General features: G+C 35.0%; 1 long non-coding RNA gene across 2 annotated transcripts; it reads right to left on the reverse strand.

The window, feature by feature from the left end:
• Positions 1-1,375: 1,375 nt before the first annotated feature.
• LOC149837381 (uncharacterized) lies at positions 1,376-25,686 on the reverse strand. Of its 2 annotated transcripts, none has more exons than XR_016432106.1 (3): positions 25,176-25,686; positions 24,963-25,018; positions 1,376-1,466 (listed from the first exon to the last, which is right to left on the reverse strand). It is a non-coding gene; the product is annotated as an uncharacterized LOC149837381 (long non-coding RNA). The 2 variants fall into 2 exon arrangements; XR_016432105.1 differs by having other exon boundaries at positions 1,384-1,477; positions 24,967-25,018.

Raw genomic sequence — 25,686 nt, forward strand, 5'->3', positions numbered from 1 at the left:
AAAAGACAGAGGATGAAAATATCTTTTCAATGACATATGACACACTAGATTTTGAGAGGCAGGTTATGAGGTACGGTGCCGAAATTGCTCCTAAAATAGGTGTCAAATATAGGCATAGCTGCCCTTGTTTTGGCTAAAAACACCTATTTTTGGGGAAATTTCACTAGAAATTGGAAAAAATAGTATAAATAATAGAAAAATAAAATTTTGTTATCTTTCCAACGCCATTGAAATCACAGTGATTCAATGAACGATTGGGGAGATACGTTTCTAAGAATGCATACTGGTGTACTATTTTCTAAAACAAAAAGTTCTGCCACCTGATTTTAACCAGAAAAATGGCAGCCCAGGGGGACTCTTGGTTCTGACTCAAAACTAAAAAATGCATATCTAACTCAGCTTTCTAACGAGTCAGAAAACATAGATTTTCAATAGAAGAATGCTATTGCCAAAAATGCATAACTTTTTAGTGAAAAATAGTCGCCAAATTGACTATTTTCTGCTGTTCACCGCTATTTTTGGATACCGTAGAGGGAAGATCTAGCAACAGTTTGAACATGACAAATACATCCACACTCATCTGCTTTCCAACGAGTCTAAGAATGTGGAAAATGAACTAAAAATGAGAAAAATATGCCCTTATCATTGTGATAGGGTCTGACAAGAAAAAAGGCAAAAAATGGAATTTGGATCTGAGGTGGATCCAAATCTGAAAATCACAAAAAAAGAGAGTACAAATCTAGTAACTTTTCAGTGTCGATTTTCCAAAACTTTGATCTTGGATTGAGTGAGCGGTCTCATCGTGATTGACATTCTATGGACACTTCCTCGTGGGTTTTTGAAAAATGCAAACATGGTTTTTCACTGAAAAATATATTTTTAAAATGGATACAAAATGGATCCAGATTTTGAGAGGGTGTGGAAATTGTTCTTCAAGGTAAAAAGCCTTTTCTCCTTCGACGAGCAAGGGATCAATCGAACCAGGAATCGTCAATCTTTGTTTTGGGGTGATGGCGTGGGAGTGTAACACCCTAGAACTTCAAATTTGAAATATGTGAAAGTTTGCAGCCAATTTTTTTTTGAAAAGCAATCTGTAACACCCCAAAAATTCTAACTACGAAAATGTAAAATTGTAACCATTTTTTTTAAATAGCACAACATATATAATTGGGTTTTAAAAAGTTAAATAATTCTGGCGGGTTACAAAAATGAAATAATTGCTTGAGGTTGAACCTGATTCCTTTTAGAATTAGGTCCACCCTTAACTCACAAATTGAAAGAAATGATTTTCATTCTATATTTCTCACATAGTTTGGAATATTAAAATTACAAGTTTCCAAACAACATCAAAACATCTCATTTAAAATGAGATACCCAAAAGTTTGTCCAAGAATCACCAAGATTATTAGGAATGGATGGTTCATGGCCTCGTCGCACACCGCACTCTCGCATTGTATCTTTATTCACTACCTGCGCCCTATGAAATGGGGTCAAAACTCTTGCAAACTGGTAAGCAAATTCATATAATATGCATCATGATAATTAATCAAACATCTATCATGAATACCATAACATGCTTTATAACAATCATATAATTGCAGATAATTCATCATGTAAATCAAAACATCATGGCATGAAATCTCAAATAAATAGACATGATGGATAATATAAAGAAGCTATAACTATGTTAGTCAGTTAACAATGTTAGTAACTTTAGTTTTGATTGGCTTACACCTTTGAGTATGCATAGGTAATTGCCATCTTGCCAACTAGAGTATACTATGGTGTTCATTATGTAAATTATATATTTTCCATAGTACCTATTGACCAGATAAACATACCCAAGCCTGCGGTCCATAATCGAGAGATCTTCAACACAAGGGAAAACCGGATTACAATCCCCTACTACTGTAGTAGCTGAGGTATACCGCTTTTGGGCAACCTCGACCTCCCTAACTCTGAGCGATTGGAGGTCTAGAATGCTTTTGCTCCTTAATTCAAGTTGGTATGACATATAGTTCAAACCTACATGCGACATTGTCACTCAGGGTTATATTGTTCTACTCTCTCTAAGATGAACCATGGTGTGAATGAGTTACATAGGCAATTTCATCTTTATTAGGGTAGTTAGTATTCCATACTCATATTTCACGAGGCAAATAGGCTCAATAACCTTTATACTCTCCTCAGGGTAGTATACATGTCATGTCATGATTTTGCCCAACCCAATTCACGTGCTCTGACTCCTTTAGCCCATATGAGCACCTCGCCGGTGAAGGCTACAACAAGGATTTTTAATGTGTAGATTTTTGCATGCGAAGTGAGACTTCCTCTCACAATTGTGGGGTCACAACCCACCCAAGCTCACAAGAGAGCCTCATCCAACAATGCATTTCAACAGTTAGTTCATTTTTCAGACAATATTCACACATAAGTCCAATGATGTTTATACATGCCTCAATGTGTCATAACATAGCATAGCAAAGCATATCATTCAAATGCATATAGATGTATCTGTACAACATGCTATGTACTTCATTTATGTGTAGGCATCATAGCAAATTCGTGAGGCAACTATTTATGTCAGAAATAAGAGCATCATTATTACATGCTTTTATGCATCATATGCTCCTTACGTGAGTTTATGCAAATTCTTTGAAACAAGTATAACCTTTATGTCATATGCATCTTTTTCTTGTATTTTTCGTATGGCCTTAGAATTTTATAGGCAATTTGCATTTAGCATAAACATGAACAATTGATGTCATATGGCACTTAACACAAGCATAAATACTTTCTATGCATTTTTGACATATTGCATTCATGTCAACATAAGCATAAGTTAAACTTAATTATTCCATGTACAATGTCATATTGCATTTATCACAAGCATAAACATAGGCAAATATGATTATTCCATATGCAATGTCATCTTGCAATTATCATACACATGCATAGGCAAACATATTGATTCCATGTGTAATGTCATATTGCATTGACCATAAACATATGCATAAGCAAAACATGTTGATTCTGCGTGCAATGTCATATTGCATTGATCATAAACGTATGCATTGGCAAAACATGTTGATTCCATGTGCAATGTCATATTGCATGGATCATAAGCATATGCAAAGACATAGTAATTGTCATAAGACATTCAAATTATCATTTTCAGACATTCACGTGTATGAGCATTTAGTAGCCTAGCTTACTACGCACTCAATCATGATGATATTTCAATATTTCATGTGTGAAAATTTAAATCTATGCATAAATTTCTCCACTATGTGCATAAGAGTATCTTCACTAAATTGTTTGCTTAGGCTAGCGTATTTAATACTTAGACAAACAGGTAGGTATTTGCAGCTATAGGAATTCATCCCATCCGTTGTAACAAAACTTATTTTGAAATAATTTGAATTTTCTTCTTCTCTCTTTTTTTTCACTGTTTTCTTCATTTTTTTCTTTTTCTGTCGTTATGACTGACGACTGGTTTGCCTAGCTAGCTTGGACTGGGTCTGGGTCAGACCTGTCGATCAGACCTTGGCTGGATCAAGCCACTCAGTCCAGCCAGTCTGAATTGGCCCGACACAAACCGCCCAAACTGACCAGCTCAGTTCAGGGTTTGTTTAGGGCGACCCACCTGAACCAGGTTGGTTCTGACCTGATCAGGTCTAAGGCATGGTCCAGACCTAGTTTGGATCATGACTGGGGTTGTTCAGCTGATTGCTATGATCACGATTTTTTTTTGTTTCTTTCGATAAGGCATCTCACATGTGGTTGTGGCATTTGAGACTAAAAAAAAGAATTGTGTTTCAAGCTTTCAAAAGAACTAAGTCTCAAGAATTAAAAAGGATTGAAGAGACTATATGATGTATATTTTTTTGAAATAAAAACCTCTTTCCGACCACTAATATGTGAGACCAAATTTGCATACTTTTTCATTTCTTTATTCCTCACAAATTGAATATTACGTATGAAATACCTTAGGACCATGTATGGGTTTGCAAAATAGCTAACACCTGAGGTTTTTATGTTCTCTATCCATAAGACATTTCAAACTATATGAACTAACCATAACGATCTTTTTCTCTTTGTGAAATACAAATCTTAAATGTGAACTTTATCATCTTCACATGGGTTTTTCTAAAATGCTACAATGTGGAAAAATTTGCATATTTACTTTGTAAAAATTTCATCAAACATGAGAATCTCATTCTCAAACATGAATGTGTTAGAGGAAGAAAATATAATTCATGAGATATATAATTATTACTTCAAGAATGATAAATAACTCAACAATGAAAATGCAAATTACTTAACTTGATTAAAGCATGGTTTGAAGTGATAAAACATCATTAGAGTTGGTGAACTTCATTTTTTACCATGGGTTTTTATCAAATTCGTGTGTGAGTGAAGAGAGTGTACACATATATGCAAAATCATGGTTCAAACTATGAGAATTCCTTCTCGAGAGAGAGAGAGAGTTTGAACAAAAATCAAAATACACAAAATGAAGATCAACTTACTTTTCTTGTTTTTGCAAAGAAGCTTGAATCAATTCAGACTTTGTTCTTCAACCAACTAGTGTTATAGAATAGAATTTTACAAGGGCACCCTATACTACACTCAAGTAAAATAAAAGAGAAAAACATCAAATTCATGGGAGAGGGAGAGAGAAGAGACAAAGGAGAGAGAAAAGGCTCTTGAATGTCTCTCTTCTACTTTTTGAGTGATATTTGTAGGCAAAAATTCATGAGTAGATAAGATGTATGGTTTAGATTACATGTAAGAATATAGAGGGTTGAGATTGGTCTAACCCTCTTCTTAAAAAAAATCTCAAATATGACCCTTGACTTTTCATCTTTTCATGTGAAGACTTTTACTAATTTGGTAATCTACAAGAATGTTATAGTTTCTATCTTTTTCCAAATTTATTTTTCCTAAGATTTGTAGAGATTCCACCTTGAGATCCATGTGGAATCCTATTAGCTATAAGTACTAAGGTAGTAACTAGGCCAAAACCACACCCCCTTGGTTAGCTTCTAATTGGTTTCATTCCAACTAGTTTTAACTACTTTGTTACCTTTTTGACATATTTTATTATTTGTTTGTTTCACTATTTCTTGATATTACTTTTAGAAACCTCAATTTATAAAATTTTTATATTAATCCTTGTTTTATTTTTAGAAATTTTAAATCATAAAATTTTTATTTTGGATCTTCTAGTTGGATCTGATCCAATTGGATCCAATCCAAACTCTACAATATCACTTTAATAATTTTTTTCTTAATTTAAATTCATAGCCTAATGAAAATTTCAAATGTAATTATTCATTTAAGGTTAATTGTAATTAATTAAAAAATAAACACTAGTTTAATTATTCAGGCTAATTAATACATTAATTTCTAGTTCTAAAAAAAATATGAATAATCTTAATTAGCTAAGATAAAAATTAAATCAATATTTTCACAACTTAAATTTTTCACATTAAAATTCCGCTTTATTTTGATTAAGATCTCAAAATTTTTATGGGTCTTACACAATTCAACTCGAATGAGAGGATCGATGTAAAGTGAAAATAGTTTTAGTTTCCAAATGGGACAACCCTACGTGAGTTAAAGAAACTAATGACAATAATATCTGACTGGGTCCAATTTTAATTTGGACTTGGATCCAAGTCCACACACTATACGATTTCATCAGCAAGTCCACACACAGGAGTTTTCAAGATTTCTTCCCTTCTTTTTATAATTTGAGTGCACGAGCTCTCAGATTCGCACACTTCCCTGTGTTCCCCACTGTCCCGTCATAGATAGTACCATTTCGGTTCGAGGTCGAGCCACCAATCTTTCTCCGTAAAAGGCAATTTTCAAAAGTTATTTAGTCTCAGAAATGAGACGCCCAAGATCAATCCCCTTTCAAGCTTTAGGGACCCCTTTTCCTTCCTTTTGTAAAACCCCTATCGGATTTATTATGCGAAATTCGAAGGTTCCATCATGGTCTCTTCTTGTGAGGATTTCATTATTTTACCTGATCAGGTTAAGGGTTTAAACCTGAGCCTTATTTTGATGAGGTATTTCACTTTCCGATCAGGTTAAGGGTCAAACCTGAGCTTCGTTCCATGCGAGGTATTTTTGTTCCATCCAGGTTAAAGGCAAAACCTGAACTTCACTCTCGTAGAGTGAATCTTTCTTCTTCATTCTCCATTCCATAACTACCAACTTCATCAGGGTCAATTTCCTCATACTCAGTCAGATCCTTCTAACTGGGGCATTTCATATAGCCCAAATTTGGTGTATTTTCTTTACTATTAAGCTCGATCATAAACCGTCTTAGTAGAAAAGAGGGACATCTATAAACACCCCAAATTTTCACTCACCTCCCTGACTCTTCCACACAGTCATTGCAACTAGTCCTTTGAGATCTTCAGAAAGCAAAATGGTCAATTTTTTAGCCTGGACCCTTCAAAAGTCCAAATTTCATCTACAATTCTCAAAATTTTCATATTCTGACTCAAATATTCACTTTCAATCACGAATTTTCAAAGTCTTACTCTTAACAGGAGACTGGAATCTCCGATCTCTGGGTCAGAATTGCGTTTCCTAAGACATGTCATTGCATATCATTACACCGCATTTAATTGCATAACATGTCATTTTGAGGTCCAAAACTCATGATTTTAAAATTCTCAATCTAGATTTGAATTTCAAACTCTTTCGAAATCAATTTCCAACCCCTGGGTCTTTAAAATTGCCATCTTTTCTCATTTTAACCCCCAAGACCCTGAATTTTAAAATGTTTTCTCCGAAAAACAATTTGGATAATTTTCAATATTGATTTTCAAATTTTGTCAGCTGAACCGGCTCTGCCTGAAGAAGGGGACAAGGCTCTGAACCTAGAATTTTTATTCCAAATTTGCAAAAGGACTTTGAATTTTGTAAAATCTTCTTATTTTAGCCTCTTTATCAGCAATTTCAAAATCATTTTTATAAATTTGCCCTGAAGGGCCACCTTCTTTCAAAAATTCTTGTAGTTAGGTCAAGTATTAGTTTATAATTGCTAATTAGTTTAGAGTTTTATGAAAATTTTAAAAAGAAACTTCAAATTTTACCTTTTCCCTTTTAGTCTTTGAATTCCAACCAATAAAAAACAATGTGGGGTCCACCCTGAGGTGGTGCCACATTAGCCTTTCTTCAGAATTAGGTTTTTATTTTTAGCTTTTGAAAAAAGCCTAAAAAGAAGGAGCTCCCTCACCCTAAGGTGGCGCCACCCTGAGGCACCTTCTCAAAATTTGAATTCCATGGGGCCCACTCTGAAGTGGCGCCACCTTGGCTCTCCTTTTAAAAATCTAGTTTTTGTTTCAGCTTTTTAAAAGCCAAAAAAAAAAGAGGCACCATCCCCCTCTGAGGTGGCACCCCTAAAAAAAAGAGAGATTTTTTTATTATTTGAATAAAAATTGCCCCCACTCTGAGGTGGCACCATAATGGAAGTCCCTTGAGGTTTAGCTAGGACATGAAAAAGCTTTCAAAAAGTAAAAATCGCCACTTTTGAAAAGTCCTTAAAGATAGGTGCTTTAGCTAGGTTTTAGGTAAAAGCAAAACAAAAATTTTCAAAAGTTCAAATGTCTTCCCCTAAGGTGGCGCCTCTCTAGAGCCCTCTATCTATTTTATTTTGCTTTTCTCCTTTTATTAAATAACCAAAGTGTGGCCCCACCTTGAGGTGGTGCCACATTGAGAACCTCTTTAGGGAAAAGCAAAACAAGATTTCAAAATTTTTGAAAAGAGCCAAAATCGCTCCCTTTGCTTTTCCTAAAAGATAGGAAAAGCAAACTTGCTTTTTGGCTTTTCCTAACTTGTAGCCCATGCCTTCTTAAACCCCCTAGCCGACCCCTTAGGGGAGAAAGAAAGAACCCATCCATCCAATCCATCACTGGCCACCCTTTCTGAAGACCTCCTCTTTCTCTCTCCTGCCACACACCCTTCCCACCTTTCTCTACCTTCCATCAAGCCTCCAAGTAGCAGCCAAATCTCCAAGTTGCATCCCAGCTTTGCAGAGGTGATCTCCATCCCTCCTCTTTCAATTCGACATCCCAGTGATAGTCGAAATCAAGGATCGAAGTCCACCACCATTGTTGACACCAAGGTAAGGAATATCCTATTTTTGGTCTTATGTGCTCCCTGTCAAAATGAGAATATCTCGTGGACAATGGCTATGAACATGAGGAAAAATCCAGGTTGAAACTGGATTCGTGAAGAACATGGATTCACCTTGTGATGATTCTTTTCTAAAAATCAAACGAAAAAGGTGGTTCGCCCAAACCGATGGACCAAACCTCTTTTCCAATGGTGAATATCAAACAATCAGATCCCTTGATCTGTTTTCTGCTTCATATCATCATTACCATCATGATTTTTGTATTAGATGCATTTTACTAATATTTTCATCATTTACTTTAGCATAGCATGCACATATTATGGTTTCATCCATATTCATATTAATTTCTGTAGAGTTCTGGTTTTAGCAGTCAATCCTCATGTTATTTCATGTTTGTATTTTATTCTAAAAAGCCCAAAAAAATTATATAATGCGCGTATAGATGTACCTGACATCCTGCAAAAAAATTGGAAGCATTTGAAATTATATGCTTTATTCAAAGTTTGAAACATCGAACTGGGTTTTAGAGTCAAGAAAACACTGGACAGATCCATACCTGAATTGTAAAATCGAGATCTCCCTCATGGGAGATCCAATTATTGATCCAAAAAATGCAACAGTCTTGGGATTCAGTGTAATATTTAATCTGATTTTATCAGATTTTTTGGAAATACTTTACTACCTGTCAAAAATCCGAGACCACAGAACATGTGTTAGAATCTGATATGAGCTTCTCGGACTCTAGATCGGCTTGAGTGGACTGTTGCTCTCTGGGTACAACTCAAAATTTGGGGCTGCAAAATGGGAAGTTCATGTTCGAGATGTCCACTATTTGGGTCTAAAATTTCACAATTTTTGGAATAGATTTGATCCCTTTTCAGTAATTTTTAGAACAAATCAGTAGTTTTGGTGCTCGTTAGTGTTTTTCTGAATCACGAAGTAGTCATCGTATTTAAATTTCTTTGTCAGTGGGTGGAAAGTCAAATCTGTAAAAATGAAAGTCGTTTATTCACGTGTCAGCAATATCCTTTTAAAATTTCGCAAATTTTGGTGGCATATTACTATTTTTTTATCTATTTTTATGGATAATTCTGTTAAATTCGTGCGTATCAGAATTGGATCCATGCTACCGAAGTCACTGTAGATCAAATCATGGGGCTCTAAAAACCAAAGTTAATTATTTTTATGCCTGTCAGCAGCCTGCAAAGTCTCAGATATTTCTATGGTAAATTACTCTGTTATCGCATTAAATACCATGTTTGGTTCGCGCCTGTAGGCGAAATTTGCATATTTTAGGACTTTATTCGAATTTTTGCACTTAGATGATACCATTTCATGCATTTTTGTTATTCCATTCCGTTCTCAAGAATAATAGAATGTTTCATGTTGAATTTGGCATGATTTTGAAGTCGTTGGATATTCGGTTTAGCCGTATCATCAAAACAGGGTTCCCGTAGGACCCTGATCCGTGCAAAAAATATATGAAATTGAATATTTTGGCCAAAATTCTCAAAATTTCTTTCTGATTTTATAGTCCCATCATGTTTAGCAGCATGTTATCATATTCCATCTTCAATTTCATCATCATTCAAATTTCAAAACTCCAAATTTTATCAAAATTCCTTCAAAAACACTCATTTCAAAGGTATAACCTTGTTATTAGAGGTATTTTGGTTATTTTGACCACAATTTTGAATTTCAAATCTTTATTATCCTATTTTCTGACATTTCCATGATTTCAAATTATATTCGTATCAGGGAGGCATCAGATTGGGGTTCATATCCAGATAAATCTGATAATTTCTTGATATTATCGGAAAATCTGGAAAAACCTACATATTTGCACTAACCTAATTTCAAGTTTTGCAGGAGCATTCAAATGGAGAACCTTAGTCTGTTAGCTTGCCTTTTTTTATTTTTATGTCATTGATGTAAAATTTTAAATGTAAATTTGGAATAAGAGTTATTTTCCTGCTTAGATTAGGATGCATATCATACAGTTTAAATTCTCATATTATCCTGATGTTGACTCATGCATTCTTCTTTGAAAATCACCATGGATGAACACGAATGACATGTGCACCAACTCTTAGGGAGTTGACAAACTTGGTGGAGTCCGTATTTATGGCCATAGTCAGAATACGGACAAGACCCAGATTTGCCATCTTCCTATTAGCCACACTGAGCCTACACTCTTAGGCTATTTTTCAAAAAAAAAATATCATAGCATATTTTCATTTTAAAAATATGTTAGAGTTAACTAAGTTAAATTTCAAGCATATTTACGGCCATAGTCGAAATATGTAGTGAATTTACCTTGATTGAATTCTAAAATGCATATATTTTCTCAAAATTTCCCTAAAATTTCTTCATAAAATGACATTCATTCATCTAGGATAGCTTGCATCACTTCTTTTTGATAAAAATCAAGAAAATCTTATTTCAAGAAAAATTGATTTCCAATTCCTCAAGATTTGATTTCCCAGAATTTCGATTTTCTAAGGTTTGAATTTTCTTTTTAAAAGAGTTTTCCTATGAATTTCCAGCGATTTTCCAAAAGCAATTTTTAAGGTTGGAGTTTTTCAACCAATAGTCTCTCTCCAAGTGTTTATTTTCTTCTAAAATTCTTTCCATTTTCTGAGAATTTTCACTCATTTTCCAAACTCCTTCACGATTTTCTCAAGGTTCTCAAAAACATTTCATCAAGGTTTCTTTGAGAAATCGATTCCCATTTTTTCAGCAATATTTTCCATTCCAAGATATTTTCAAAGCATGCATCATGTTTTTCAATGTGCATTTTACAAAAGTTTCATAGCACATGTCTGAATTCCCTATGCATTTAGGATAGAACACAAATTTTGATAATTTAGCTAAGTCAAGCACACTTTTGATCCTTGGTTCGATTACCCCTGATAAAGGTGCCAGAAACGATCGAACCTTGTACTGATAGGCGAGCCCCATCCTACGGATTTTCCCGCTATTTTCAAAACGGAGGCGAGTATTTTCAAAACCATTTTCAAACTTTGGTCGAGTTTGAATCGCGGAATGGTTTCCCTCTCTCCCGCAGGGGAGAAAAAATTTTTGCGACGATAACAGCAACATAGCGCTAAAACACACTAGATTAATACCAAACAACAAGAAAGTATATTCTACAAACTTAGTTTAATAATTCTACCTTTGTAAATTGATGAAAGTTTGTAGTGAAACCTGAAAAGTAAAAGGCTCCATGAAACTGCAATGAATTTGCCGCTTAGGCAAATCACTGAATACTTGGTGCGCAACACACAACACTATGAACAATGCAATTTTTTTTCTCTTGGTTCCCTCTTTTTCCTTCTCTTTGCCTTTCTAGCCTTTATTCCCTTTTTGAAGGGGAATAAAAGATAGAAAAGAAGAGAGAAGAGAAAAGAAAAGAAAGAGAGAGAAACTCTTTTGCAAAGGTCTCACTTGACCTTAATTTTGAAAATATTTTGAAATTACTCACCTCCGTATTTTGAAAAATTGCAGGAAAATGGAGAGACAGGATTCGGTCGTCGATACAAGGTTCGACCGTTCTTTGCGCCTTTACCAAAAGTACTCGAACCAAGGATCGAACTTATGCATTTTGCTTTGCCTAAATATTGTCTAAGAATTTATTCTAAGTCTAAAATACACAAAGAATCATGCTTGTGCAATGCAAATGCAAAGATGTATGCTTTTGAGAAAATAATTTAGAAATTTTGGATTTTTCAAGTGATTCTAAAATAAATCTGATAATGTAGTGAAGAAATGATTTAAAGGGTTGAAATTGATTTGAAAAAAAAATAGATTTTGAATCTAACTTAGAACTTCAAACAATGGATATGGAAGAAGAGACTTGAATTTCCAAGTCTTATAATAATCAGAGTTTAGAAAATGGATTTTGAATTTAAAGAAAAGAAAAGGGGATTTTGGAATTTGAGATAGAATTTTAAGAAAAATGGAGTTTCAAAGTCAAAAAATGGATTTTGAATTTGAATGGATTGATTCTGAAAAAGAAATTCTTAATTTCAGAACTTAAAAGAGGAAATGAATTTAGACTTGGAAAATAGATTTAAAAATGGTTTTGGAAATTGAAATTGGAATCTTGAAATCCAGATGAGATGGGATTAAATTTTTGAATTGAAAATCAATTTGGAAAATGGAACTGGATTTGAAAAATCTGAATCCAAGATAGAATTGGATTTGGAGTCTGGAATCCTAAATGGAATTGGATCCGAAATCTGGACTTCAAGATGGAATTGGTTTTTGAAATCTGGAATCCTAGATGGAACTAGATTTTAAATCTGAAATCCAATATGGAATTGAATTTAAAAATCTGGAATCCAAGATGGATTTGGATTCGAAATCTGGAATCGTAGATGGAATTGGATCCGAAATCTGGAATCCAAGGAGGAATCAGATTTGGATATCTGGAATCCTAGATGGAATTGGTTTTGAAATCTGGAGTCCAAGATGAATTTTGGATTTTGGATTTTGCAATCTGAAATCTAAGGTAGAATTGGGTTCTAAATCTAGAATCCAAGATGGAATTTAGAAGATAGATCTGGATTCTGAGAACGCAGATAGAATTTTGGATTTGGATTCAAGAAATCTAGATAGAACTTGAAGATGAATTTTCCTGCTGATTGGAGAGCACCAGAAGGAGAGAGGAAATGCATGAGAGGATTTGAGAAAGAAGAGAAGAAGGGTGCAGGGGTGGAATGTGATGGCGATGAAGGGTCTACGGCTCTATTTAAATAACGGAAGGTCGTTAGAGCCCTTTTCAAAATGAATTCCTCAACTCTTGAAATTTTATTAAATGATGGTTGTTTTATAAAAAAAACTTCTCTCAAAGAGGGTTTTATTTACGAAAAGACTTTCAAAAAGAGGGTTTCTAAACTATCTTTTTCTGAATTTTTTTTTCTATTTTTATTTTTATTTTTTTCTTTATATTTTCTATTTTTTTGTGTTTTTGAAATAAAAACTCTAGAAATTATGAAAAAATAAGGGATTTTAAAACTATTTTTGTATTTTTTAGAAATATTTACAAAAGATGGGTTTTCTGAGAATTCGGGTTTGAATTTTGAAAATTTCTTCAAAAAATGGGTTTTGATCCGGGTTTTGAGAAAATATTCAAGTTTTGGATCTCGAATTGAGAAATACAAAGTAGTAGATCCAAATGAATACCGGATGAACTATCTAAGCTTTTCAGAAATTATTTTTGGTATTTTTGGAAATTGGATAGCGAAGCTCAGATTTGGGTTTTGACACTGGATCCGGATCCAAAATCGAGTCAGATATAGAAAATGGATTTGATTCCAATAAAATCCAAGAAATAACTGGAATTTAGATTGAAACTGACTCAATTTATTTAGAAAATGGGGGTCAGGGGCAAAAAAGAAAATATTTATAAAATTTTGAAAAATTTAGGGTGTTCACAGATGCCCCTCTTTGTTGCTAAGTCAATTGAAGGCCAAGCTTAGTGGCAAAGAAAACACTCCAAATTTTGAAAAATGCCCCAGTCAGCAAATCTGAACTGGATGTGGAAGAATTTGTTTTTGAAAAACATTTTTCTCAGGCTTAAAACCTTATCCTGAATGGCTTTGAGGAGACGAAATCCTCAAAAATGATATGACTGGATAACAGAAATGAGAAAATCGTGATGGGACTTTGGGTGAAGATCCCAGAATGGTGAAAAATAAGAATTTTGATCAAGTCTCATGGGTGAAACGAGATCAGTTTTTTTTTTTTTTTTGGAATGTCTCAGGTTTATTCCTTAACCTGGATGGGATGAAGATATATGAAGATGAATTTCAGGTTTTGCCATTACCTGAATGGGAAAGGAATATATGAAGACCTTGATGGGACATTTTTGAGAAAATGCCTCGTGAGATGAAGCTTAGGTACAATCCTTTCCTGGATGGATATGAAGAGCATGGATTCCACGACGGGAAAAACCATGATGGGACTGAGAGAACTACCTCATCGAAACGAGGAACCTTGTCGGAACGAGGCTTAGGTTTAACCCAAACCTGAACGAAAGATACCTCATGAAAAAATGAGGTTCAGGGTTAACCCTTAACCTGAAAGGGGCGATACCTCGAGGAGCGAGGTTTAGGCTTAACCCTTATCCTGAAAGGGTTGACCATATTGAATCTTCGAGTGAAGAAACCATGATGGGACCTCCGGAGTTTGAACGAACAAATCTAAGAGGGGTCTGCAAAAGGACGAAAATGGGGGTTCCCTAAAGCTTGGAAAAGAGATATACTTGGGTGTCTCATTGCTGAGACTAAATCAACTTTTAAAACAGATGACCTTTCGCAGAAAAATTCAGGTTTGACCCTTAACCTGAGCGGGTGGTACCTCGAGGAGCGCGGCAACACTTTTTGAAATCAACGTCAGGTTGTATCAAAATAGATATTGAGCATTTATTTCATTTTTGGATAACTAGAAAGATTTGTCAATAAGATAAAATTGTAGTTGACTCAAATGCTTGAAAATATGCATGTATGTACAAAAGACATTCTCTCTTTTATCTAGAGTATTTGCTCCAACTAGATTAACTCTTTGGTCTTAAGAGTCAAATTCAAATTTTAGCGCTGATGATTTTCTTCAAAGAAGCTATCCATTTCTCTGATATGAGAAGAGAAGAAATATTCTTAATTTCATAAAAACAAGTAATGAAAAGATATTGATAAAAGAATTTCGTATAAGAAAAGATGATTTCTGGCAATTTTGGTAGTTTGATATCTGAGTGTTTTCCCCATGATGATCTTTTTGCACTCTTTTTGAGTCATTGAGCTTTCTTGGGTTTTTGACAAGGAGTTTATTACATCATCCTTCATTTTGGAGATGTCCTAACTTTTCTTTTTTTCTAGGAAGGGTACGTCACAAACTCCTTCATCTTGAAGATGCTCTGATCCTTCTTTTTCTCAGGAATTATACTGATGATATTGGCTCATTGGTCAAAAATCTCTTGATGATAGCAGAAACCAAATATCTTTTAGGGTTTGTCGGGAGGTTCATCGCATTCCTCTTCATCTTGACGGTGATTTGAACTTTCCTTGGAAGGATCCATTGCAAACTCCTTCATCTCGGAGATGATCCAAATCTTCTTTGGCCCCAGAGGTCTAGCTTGCATATTTGTCTTCAACTTGACGACAATTGAGAGATCCATTTTGCAGATATTTGATTGCAGCTTAGATGACTAAGAAGATATGGATTGAGTGGATTCTTTTTATCGCTCAGGATATTTTCACTGCCTCATTGCCAGAAAATCATCTTTAAACATGCGCCATAACTATGATCAATATTGATTCGCTTCTAGCTTTTTAATATCATTAAATATTTCTTTCGCTAATCATACCAAGGATATTTCTTACATCTTTTTGGTTGATCAACAGAGAAAATATTTGAATGTTATTTTTTTTTTGCAAAAAGTTTTACTTTTTTGGAAAGAATACTAGAGGTAATCTGAGGTGATTCTCTTGTGCAGTATAAATATTGGAATCAACAAATATTTTTAGAAAATTGGCAAAGTTTTCGAGAATCCTTTATGATATAATCACTAAATATAGATTTTAATGGGACCTTTAGCTGAAATTTGAAATAAAAATAATGTTTTAGAAATCCTTACCAGTAAAAATTGGATTTTTGTTTTGACGAACCAGCTCGAAAGCACGATTTATTTTGATCGACTAGCTCGAAAGCAGGATTTTGTTTTTGAAAGACCAGCTTGAAAGCAGGATTTTGTTTTTGAAAGACCAACTCGAAAGCAGAATTTTGTTTTAAAAGACCAGCTCAAAAGCAGGGTTTTTATTTTACCAGCTCGAAACAGGATTTTTTATTTGATCGAGCCACTCAAAAGCAGGATTTTGATGAAAAGACCAGCTCGAAAGCAGGATTATTTTGTTCGATCAGAAAACAGGATTTTGATGGAAGGACCAGCTCGAAAGCAGGATTTGATGGAAAGACCAGCCCGAAAGCAGGATTTTAATTGTTTGACCAACTCGAAAGAAGGATTTGTTGTTTGACCAGCTCGAAAGCATGATTTTTTTGTTTGACCAGCTCGAAAGCAGGATTTTTTGTTCGACCAGCTCGAAAGCAGGATTTTTTGTTCGATTAGCTCGAAAGCAGAATTTTGTTGGAAGGACCAGCTCGAAAGCATGATTTGTTTGTTTAACCAGCTCGAAAGCAAGATTTTGTTGGAAGGACCAGCTCAAAAGCAAAGATTTGTTTGACCGACCAGCTTGAAAGCAAAATTTGTTTGACCGACCAACTCGAAAGCAGGATTTTGTTGGACCGATCAGCTCCAAAGCAGGATTTGTTTGACCGACCAGCTCGAAAGCAGGATTTGTTTGACCGACCAGCTCAAAAGCAGGATTTGCTTGACCGACCAGTTCGAAAGCAGGATTTTGATTGTTCGACCAGCTCGAAAGTAGGATTTTTTTTTACCGACCAGCTCGAAAGCAGAATTTTATTGTTCGACCAGCTCGAAAGCAGGATTTTGTTGTTCGACTAGCTCGAAAGCAGGATTTTTTTGTTCGACTAGCTAGAAAGCAGAATTTTTTGTTCGACCAGATCGAAAGCATGATTTTGATTGATCGACCAGCTCGAAAGCATGATTTTTGTTTGTTCGACCAGCTAGAAAGCAAGATTTGATTCACCAACCAGCTCAAAAACAGGATTTTGATTATTCAACTAGCTCAAAAGCAGGATTTTGATTTGACTTACCAGCTCGAAAGCAGGATTTTTTGTTCGACCAGCTCGAAAGCAGGATTTCATTGTTTGACCAACTCAAAAGTAGAATTTTGCTGTTGAAATGGTTAAAATGATTGACATTGATAGAGTTGTGACCCGAAGGCATGAAAATGATATACTTTGATGAAATTGTAACCCGAAGGCTTGAAAATGGTAGACATTGATGGAATTGTAACCCGAAGGCTTGAAAATAATATACTTTAATGAAATTGTAACCCAAAGGCTTAAAAATGATATACTTTGATAAAATTGTAACCCAAAGGCTTGAAAATGATAGACATTGATGGAATTGTAACCTAAAGACTTGAAAATGATATACTTTGATGAAATTGTAACCCAATGGCTTAAAATTGATAGACATTGATGAAGTTGTAACCCGAAGGCTTAAAAATAATTAATGGAATTGTAACCCGAAGACTTGAAAATGATATATTTAGATGAAATTGTAACTCGAAGGCTTGAAATGATAGACATTGATGGAATTGTAACCCGAAGGCTTGAAATTGAGAGACATTGATGGAATTGTAATCCGAAGGCTTGAAATTGAGAATTGGATGACCCAAAGGTCGAAATTGGAATTAAAACTTTGAATTTTGATGAATGGTTAGTACCAAGACTGAACCTAGGGGGTCAACTGATCAATCAACCAAACACTAGCACAAGCGCTAGGCATACCAGTATGAGCACTGGATTTTTTGAAAATACACCAGTACGAGCGCTGGGTTTTTAAATACACCAGTACGAGCACTGGATTTTGAAAATGTTTCAGTATGAGCACTGAATTTTGCAAACATACCAGTACGAGCACTGAATTTTTGAAAATGAACCACTATGAGCACTGGATTTTGAAAATATACTAATACGAGTACTGGATTTTCTAACTGGAGGTTGAAAAGGAGACTGACATTCTCAAGATGTTTGGAAATCGAAGTGGGAATGATTGTTGGGGTTTCAGGATTATCCCTTATCCTGAAGGGGAAGAAGGAAATACCTCAAAGGTCGAGGTTCAGGTTTATCCCTTAACCTGAAAGGGAAAAAGAATACCTCGAAGGCCGAGGTTCAGGTTTATCCCTTGACCTGAAAGGGGATGAATAAAAAAAATGTCAAAATTTGATAAAAAGTTGATAAAGAATTCACAAAATTGATAAAAATTGACAAAGAATAAAAATTGATAAAGATTGACGAAGAATCAATAAAATTGATAAAAATTGATAAAGAATTAATAAAATTTATAAAAATTGACAAAGAATGAAAATTGATAAAGACTGACAAAAGTCTGATGAAAATTGGTAAAAATTAGTGGAAAATTGAAAGATGATAAAAGATTTCAGGATTATCCCTTATCTTGAAGGGGAAAAAGAAATACCTCGTCGAACGAGGTTCAAGTTTATCCCTTAACCTGAAAAGGAAAAATAAAATACCTCGAGGGCCGAGGTTCAGGTTTATCCCTTAACCTGAGAAGGAATTTCAGGTTTGTCCCTTAACCTGAGTGGGAATTTCAGGTTTGTCCCTTAACCTAAGTGGAAATTTCAGGTTTGTCCCTTAACCTGAGTGGGAACGAGAAAATGGGAAAGGAATACCTCATTAGAAAGAGGCATCAAGTTTATCCCTTAACCTGAAAGGGTAATTGAATAAGAATTGACAAAAAAATAATAAAATTGATGAAAAATCAATCAAATTGATAAAGATGAATAAAAATTGATAAGACTGATAAAGATTGACAGAAGATTAATGAAAATTGATCAAAATTGAGGAAAAGAGTTTGTTTGATCCTGCCTGCACGTGGGATCTTTAAAGTGAAATGATAAGGTTCATTTGAGAGATAAGTGAAAATTCATTTTTTGGAAGAGGATCAACTGCGAGATTGATTTTGAAGAATGATCAACACGAGAGCTGATCTTTGAAGAAGAATCAATATGAGGGTTGATTTTGAAGAGAGATCAACATGAGGGTTGGTTTTTGAAGACAATGGTTTGAAACCAATTTTGAAAAAGAAAGATCAACGCGATGGTTGATTTTGAAAAAGTTTGAACCAAAATATTGAACTTTTGGTGATCATGACGAAGATTTTGCAAAAAATTTCAAAAATTCACGATTTTGAAAAACCCTCATAAGTAATTTCATTTCTCTCATGAATGATGTCATTATCGTCCCTCATCTTGAATAGGAATTTAATGTGGCTTAATAGAATCCAATGACAAAGAAGATTCTTGAAATGAAAATATTATTTTTCAAAAATAAATGCCCCAGTGTGGCAAAAGAAAAAAGTATTTAACATCAAAGATACGAAAAAAATTGACATTTTATTGATAAGCAAAGTTGATAACAAAGACTGAAATATTTACGAGTTTCTGACCAAAGGTCACAAAAGACTGGGACTGACTTGCCCCTATAAGATGACTGAAAAGAAAGAAAGCAAAAAAACTTGGGCATCGTTCAAAAAAGCTAGGTCAGGACGGCTGGCTGATCTTCTTTGTCTTCCACCAGAAGTTTTTTATCAATGCAGTCTTGGATGATATTTTTGAAGACAAAGTAGTGCTCGATGTCAGGACCCTTCGCCCGATGAAATTTATAGAACTGATCTTTAAATCTTCCCATAGTCACAGGAGGATCTGCTACCTTGTGGAGTTTAACTATCTCCTTGGTTATCATGTACTCAAGAACTTGCTCAAGTGGTTGCTCTAAGGAGGTAAATTCATTGTCGTGCTTTGGTCTCCCTTGGGGCTTTGATTCTAATTGGATGCTCGAGGGAGGGTCGTCATTCTGCATGTTGATCTCGTTCTTTTGACTAAAGCAATCATTTCTACCTGATCTGCCAGTGTAGTTCTTTTTGTCACCCTTTTTGTTTTTGCCATTGTTGTTGTTGGAGGAACTGGCAGAAAAGGTGAAGTTGGTTTTCTTTTTCATATCCTGACTGTCTCTTGCCAACGTGATGTCGTCATAGGTTCCGTTCTCTAATCCCATTTCGAGTCATTCAAGTCGCTCTATTAGCTTGATGAAGGATTTAGATGAAGAAGTGGAGATCAGACCCTTCAGAGGTTGAGAGAAATTGTTCAAGATTATTGACAGTGCTTGCCCCTCTGATATCGGGTCATTCATCCTGTTGCAGGTGGATCTCCACCTATGAATGAAATATTTTGCCTTCTCATTGTCATTTTGCCTCAGATTGAAAAGATGGTTGAGGGCAGGCGGAGCATCGGTATTGAAAAAGAACCTTCGATGAACAGGTTGATGACTTTGTCAAAGTCTCGCAGTTCAATCGGGTTGATATGGTCGACATACCACTTTGCTGCTATTTCTTTCAGACTGCGGGGAAAGCATAGAAATAGAGCCCTGTTGTTTCTTCTGAATCGGTTGCATTCTACGAAAAATATGGCCGGATGAGCCTTGGGGTTGCTGGTTCCATCAAATTTTATGAATTTGCGAGGAAGATCCTCCCAGTTGTCATTCCCTTGTAACCCGTCATAAAAGTTTGCACCGATGTAGATCTTTTTGCCTTTACCCTGAACTTGTAACTTTTTTACTGCGAGGGTTACCTCCTTTATTTGTTGGTGGAAAGGATCTTCCACTGGGATCTGAAACTTAGTTTTGCTTGATGACTCGTGCCCCTCACTGATTTTCTTGGGCCGATATAAGGGATTTTGGAAAAATGTCGACTGCTCTTCCTCTGCTGACTCTGAAGCACTGTCATACTAAACTTGCTTCTTGCTGACTTTTCCCCTAATTTTGTTTTTGGAAGATATTTTTTCTAGGTTTTCCTTAGCCTGTTTAGATATCATTTTGGACATCATTCTCTGAAACAGCTTGTATGTGGCCGGATTAATATCGCTTTCTGCTTCTTGGCCCCCACTGCCTGGATGATCTAGAGGAATTCATTTTCTCTGCTTCACTGTCGCTTTGTTGTGGAACTATCTCCTTTTCCGTCCTTGTTTGAACCATGATGAAATATCAATGCTTTCTATAGAAAAAGGGATGGTTCAGACTGACAATTTTTTGGGAGAAAATTTTGACAAGATAAGGAATCATGTTAATAGATTTGAAAAATGATATTCCATTACTAGGGATTGAGTCGTCACAGAATTCGTGATAATTGTGTTGTTACTCCGTGGGGAGGAATAAACAACTGAAAAATATGAAGAACGAATACTATCTTAAAAAATGATATCTCTTAACAAAAAGAGACTTTATTGTAAAAAGGCAAAAGAGTTTTGGAATAGAATTAAAAGATACACTGAAAGATATGAAGAAAGAAGAGTTTGAAAAAAAATAGATGGCAAAGATTTAAAATTTGAAGAATTGCAGGCAGGATCAAAAGAATTGAAGAAATTAGAAGAAGAAAAGAAAAATACACCTAAGTTTTGAGAACCAAAAAGGAGATTTTGAATAATATACCCAGGGCCTTTGGAAAAATATAAGAAAATATAATAAATAAACATCACAGAATCACAGTTGTATAAACAAGGATGCGCAAACAGCACTCCCTAAAACTGACTCTAAATGCAATATTTGAAATGGCTTGTAGGATCTTAATTCTAACTCTATGGTTCAGATCATCTGATTTCAATCAAGGTACGCCGATATACTCAAGCTGAAGCTTGAAGTACGTGACATAGAAATATTCTTGTGGTTCTAAGGTAATGACTCCTAACATCCTTGAGCACCTACCGATATACTTCGGACTATGACCCTTAAGTAAGTGGTAAGGGGGTGTTAACCCAAATAAGTGATCCAGTTGTGAGGATCTCTCCCAAACTATAGTTCAGTGAGACAGCCCAGCAACGTGAAGACCGGAACAATATAGGTAAGGATGTTTTTGAAAACATGTTCAACATGCAATAAAAACCAGATGTTTCTAATGCGAGTCCTAAAGACATAGAATTTAAGAGAAGCATACACTTACATACATTGTATGCATTCAATCCCTAGAATTGAGGAGAGTTGTATTTCAGACTTAAGTCTAAGTGAGCACGCATAAATCTCCTTAATATGGTCCTACCAAACCATACTTAAATCTTATATGCATTAATGTCAGCTAGGACAGAGTCTAGGCTCCTAAGGTTTGCATGTAAATGAAGCTGACATTTATAGAATAAAGACTTAGATAGTATCAAAACAAAGCAAAAGGCAACAATTCGATCGGACAAAGACGAGTCCCATCTCGGTCGCCAAATCTGTGAACATTGCAAAAAAATTTCTCTTGGTTACCTCTTTTTCCTTCTCTTTACCTTTCTATCCTCTATTCCCTTTTTTAAGGAGAATAAAAGAAAGAAAAGAAGAGAGAAGAGAAAAGAAAAGAAAGAGAGAGGAACTTTTTTGTAAAGGTCTTACTTGACCTTAATTTTGAAAATATTTTGAAATTACTCGCCTTCATATTTTGAAAATTTGTGAGAAAATGAAGAGACGAGATTCGCTCGTCGGTACGAGGTTCGACCGTTCCTGTCGCCTTTACCAGGGGTAATCAAACCAAGGATCAAACTTATGTTTTTTGCTTTGCCTAAATATTGTCTAAGAATTTATTCTAAGTCTAAAATGCACAAAGAATCATGCTTGTGCAATGCAAATACAAAGATGTATGCTTTTGAGAAAATAATTTAGAAATTTTGGATTTTTCAAGTGATTCTTAAATAAATCTGATAATGTAGTAAAGAAATGATTCAAAGGGTTGAAATTGATTTGAAAAAAAAATAGATTTTAAATCTAACTTAGAACTTCGAACAATGAATCTAGAAGAAGAGACTTGAATTTTTAAGTCTTATAATAATCAGAGTTGAGAAAATGGATTTTGAATTTAAAGAAAAGAAAAGAAAATTTTAGAAATTGAAATAGAATTTTGAGAAAAATAGAGTTTCAAAGTCGAAAAATGGATTTTGAATTTGAATGTATTGATTCTGAAAAAGGAATTCTTAATTTTAGAACCTGAAAAAGAAATTGAATTTGGAATTGAATTTAGACTTGGAAAATAGATTTGAAAATGGTTTTGGAAATAGAAATTGAAATTGGAATCTTGAAATCTGGATGAGATGGGATTGAATTTTTGAATTGAAAATCAATTTAGAAAATGGAACTGGATTTGAAAAATCTGAATCAAAGATGGAATTGGATTTGAAGTCTGGAATCCTAAATGGAATTGGATCCGAAATCTGGACTTCAAGATGGAATTGGTTTTTGAAATCTGGAATCCTAGATGGAATTAGATTTTAAATTTGGAATCCAATATGGAATTGGATTTGAAAATCTAGAATCCAAGATGGAATTGAATTCAAAAGCTGGAATCCTAGATAGAATTGGATCCGAAATCTAAAATCCAAGGTAAAATCGAATTAGGATATCTGGAATCCTAGATGGAATTGGTTTTGAAATCTGGAATCCAAGATGGATTTTGGATTTTGCAATCTGAAATCCAAGGTGGAATTGGGTTCTAAATCTAGAATCCAAGATGGAATTTAGAAGATGGATCTGGATTCTGGGAACCTAGATAGAATTTTGGATTTGGATTATAGAAATTCATATAGAACTTGAAGATGGACTTTTCTGCTGATTGGAGAGCACCAGAAGGAGAGGGGAAATGCAGGAGAGGATTTGAGAAAGAAGAGAAGAAGGGTGCGGGGTGGAATGCGATGGAGATGTAGGGTCTGTGGCTCTGTTTAAATAACGGAAGGCCGTTAGAACCCTTTTCAAAATGAATCCCTCAACTCTTAAAATTTTATGAAATGATGGTTGTTTTATAAAAAAAAACTTCTCTCAAAGGGTTTTATTTATGAAAAGACTTTCAAAAAGAGGGTTTCTAAACTATCTTTTTCTGAATTTCTTTTTCTATTTTTATTTTTATTTTTTTCTTTGTATTTTCTATTTTTTTGTGTTTTTGAAATAAAAACTCTAGAAATTATGGAAAAATAATGAATTTTAAAACTATTTTTGTATTTTTGAGAAATATTTACAAAAGATGGGTTTTTTGAGAATTCGGGTTTGAATTTTGAAAATTTCTTCAGAAAATGGGTTTTGATCCAGATTTTGAGGAAATATTCGAGTTTTGGATCTCGAATTGAGAAATACAGAGCAGTGGATCCAAACGGATACCGGATGAACTGTCTGAGCCTTTCAGAAATTATTTTTGGTATTTTTGTAAATTCAATTTGAAAATTGGATAACGAGGCTTATATTTGGGTTTTGATACTGGATCCGGATCCAAAATCAAGTCAGATATAGAAATTGGATTTGATTCCAGTAAAATCCGAGAAATAACTAGAATTTAGATTGGAACTGACTCAATTTATTCAGAAAATGGGGGTCAGGGGCAAAAAAATAGAATATTTATAAATTTTTGAAAATTTTGAGGTGTTCACAAATACCAAGCAACTTATGGGAAATAGGATCAGTTGAGCATCCTCTCATAGTTGAAAAGTGCTACAGTATTGCACACATAATGATAAATTCATCAGAACATGCTTTCGCACACGAGCGACAAAAAAACAACACAAATTAGTAACTTGATTGTTGAACAAACCACAAAACAATATACTAAAAATCCAAAACAAGGTTAGACAACAAGTTGTACAAAACACACCCACAGGGTTTGCACAAAAATCGAGGATTCCAAGAAAAATATTGAATTCCCTTGGAAATTCGATCTGGAACAAAAATTTTGAAAAAAATAGTGACTAAACAAAAGAGACCCATGTTGTCAAGGCTGACAAGGGTGTCATCAACAGCCATGATTCCCAATGCTGGAAATGAGGCATGCAAAAATAAGAAAATCCAAAATCAATGAAAAATTAGCAATTAAGGCTCCGATTCGAACAAGAAAACCACTATAGTGATGAGGATTACTTACCTTGCATGCTAGTGGGATGGCAATGAGCCTACTCTATTGGGCACACATCCCAATATAGGAAAAGAACATAAGAAAAAATCAAAGAAACCATGTCACAATATATCAGCTAATGTAGAAATACCCAAAACGTAAGAATTTTAGAAATAAGAGATAGGGTAGGAAAATCATAAGAAACAGGAGAAAAAAAATAGGGAAAAATTTGGCCATCACCTACCGAAGTTGTTTGGTCCTTCCAAAACCAAGAAGGGATGACAAATAAAGGTCATCTTCGCAGCACAACGACACCCGAGCATATGCACAGTCATGAAGAAACAAGAACAAATAGAGTAATCGACTATTGAGAATCCATTAAGAAGAGGATAAAATAAAAATAAAAATAAAAATAGGAAAGACGAAGAAGGAAATGGGAAGTAATCGACTCACCTTAGCCTTGATTAGGCAAGGGGGTCGGCTTCACGCTAGATAAAGATGGCCTTTGGCAGTGAAGAATAAGAGGGGAGGAGCGATGGGCAGCTCTGTGCCGCACGATGCTTCCAACTACACCAAGGGCTCGACTATCAATCACCGACTACGTTCACACGAAATGGGAAAAACATAAGGGTGAGAGAAAAATAGGAGGAGAGGGCAACGGTCACAACAGTCACTGGGGCGCCCTTCACACAAGGAAGAAGAAGAAGGTGAAATGGAGGAAAGAAAAATAGGGATCCGGAGATAGCTGGGGCGAGCAACAACCCTAGAAAGGCTTTTCGAGTAAGAAAAAAAAGAAAACAGAAGAAGGTGGTGGCGATGGTGTCGGTGTTGGGGTCGTCCGACGACAAGAGGATGGCCGGTAGTCAAAAGGGGGCTGGTGGCCGTGTAGAAGGCGTCGGGTGGTGGCTTGGCTCCCGATGGTGGGGCGATGTTGGGTGAGTTTCCTGAAGCACAAAAAGGTAGA

This window comes from Nuphar pumila, chromosome 5 (genome assembly GCF_984573655.1).
Source record: "Nuphar pumila chromosome 5, dmNupPumi1.hap1.1, whole genome shotgun sequence".
Lineage (NCBI taxonomy): Eukaryota > Viridiplantae > Streptophyta > Magnoliopsida > Nymphaeales > Nymphaeaceae > Nuphar > Nuphar pumila.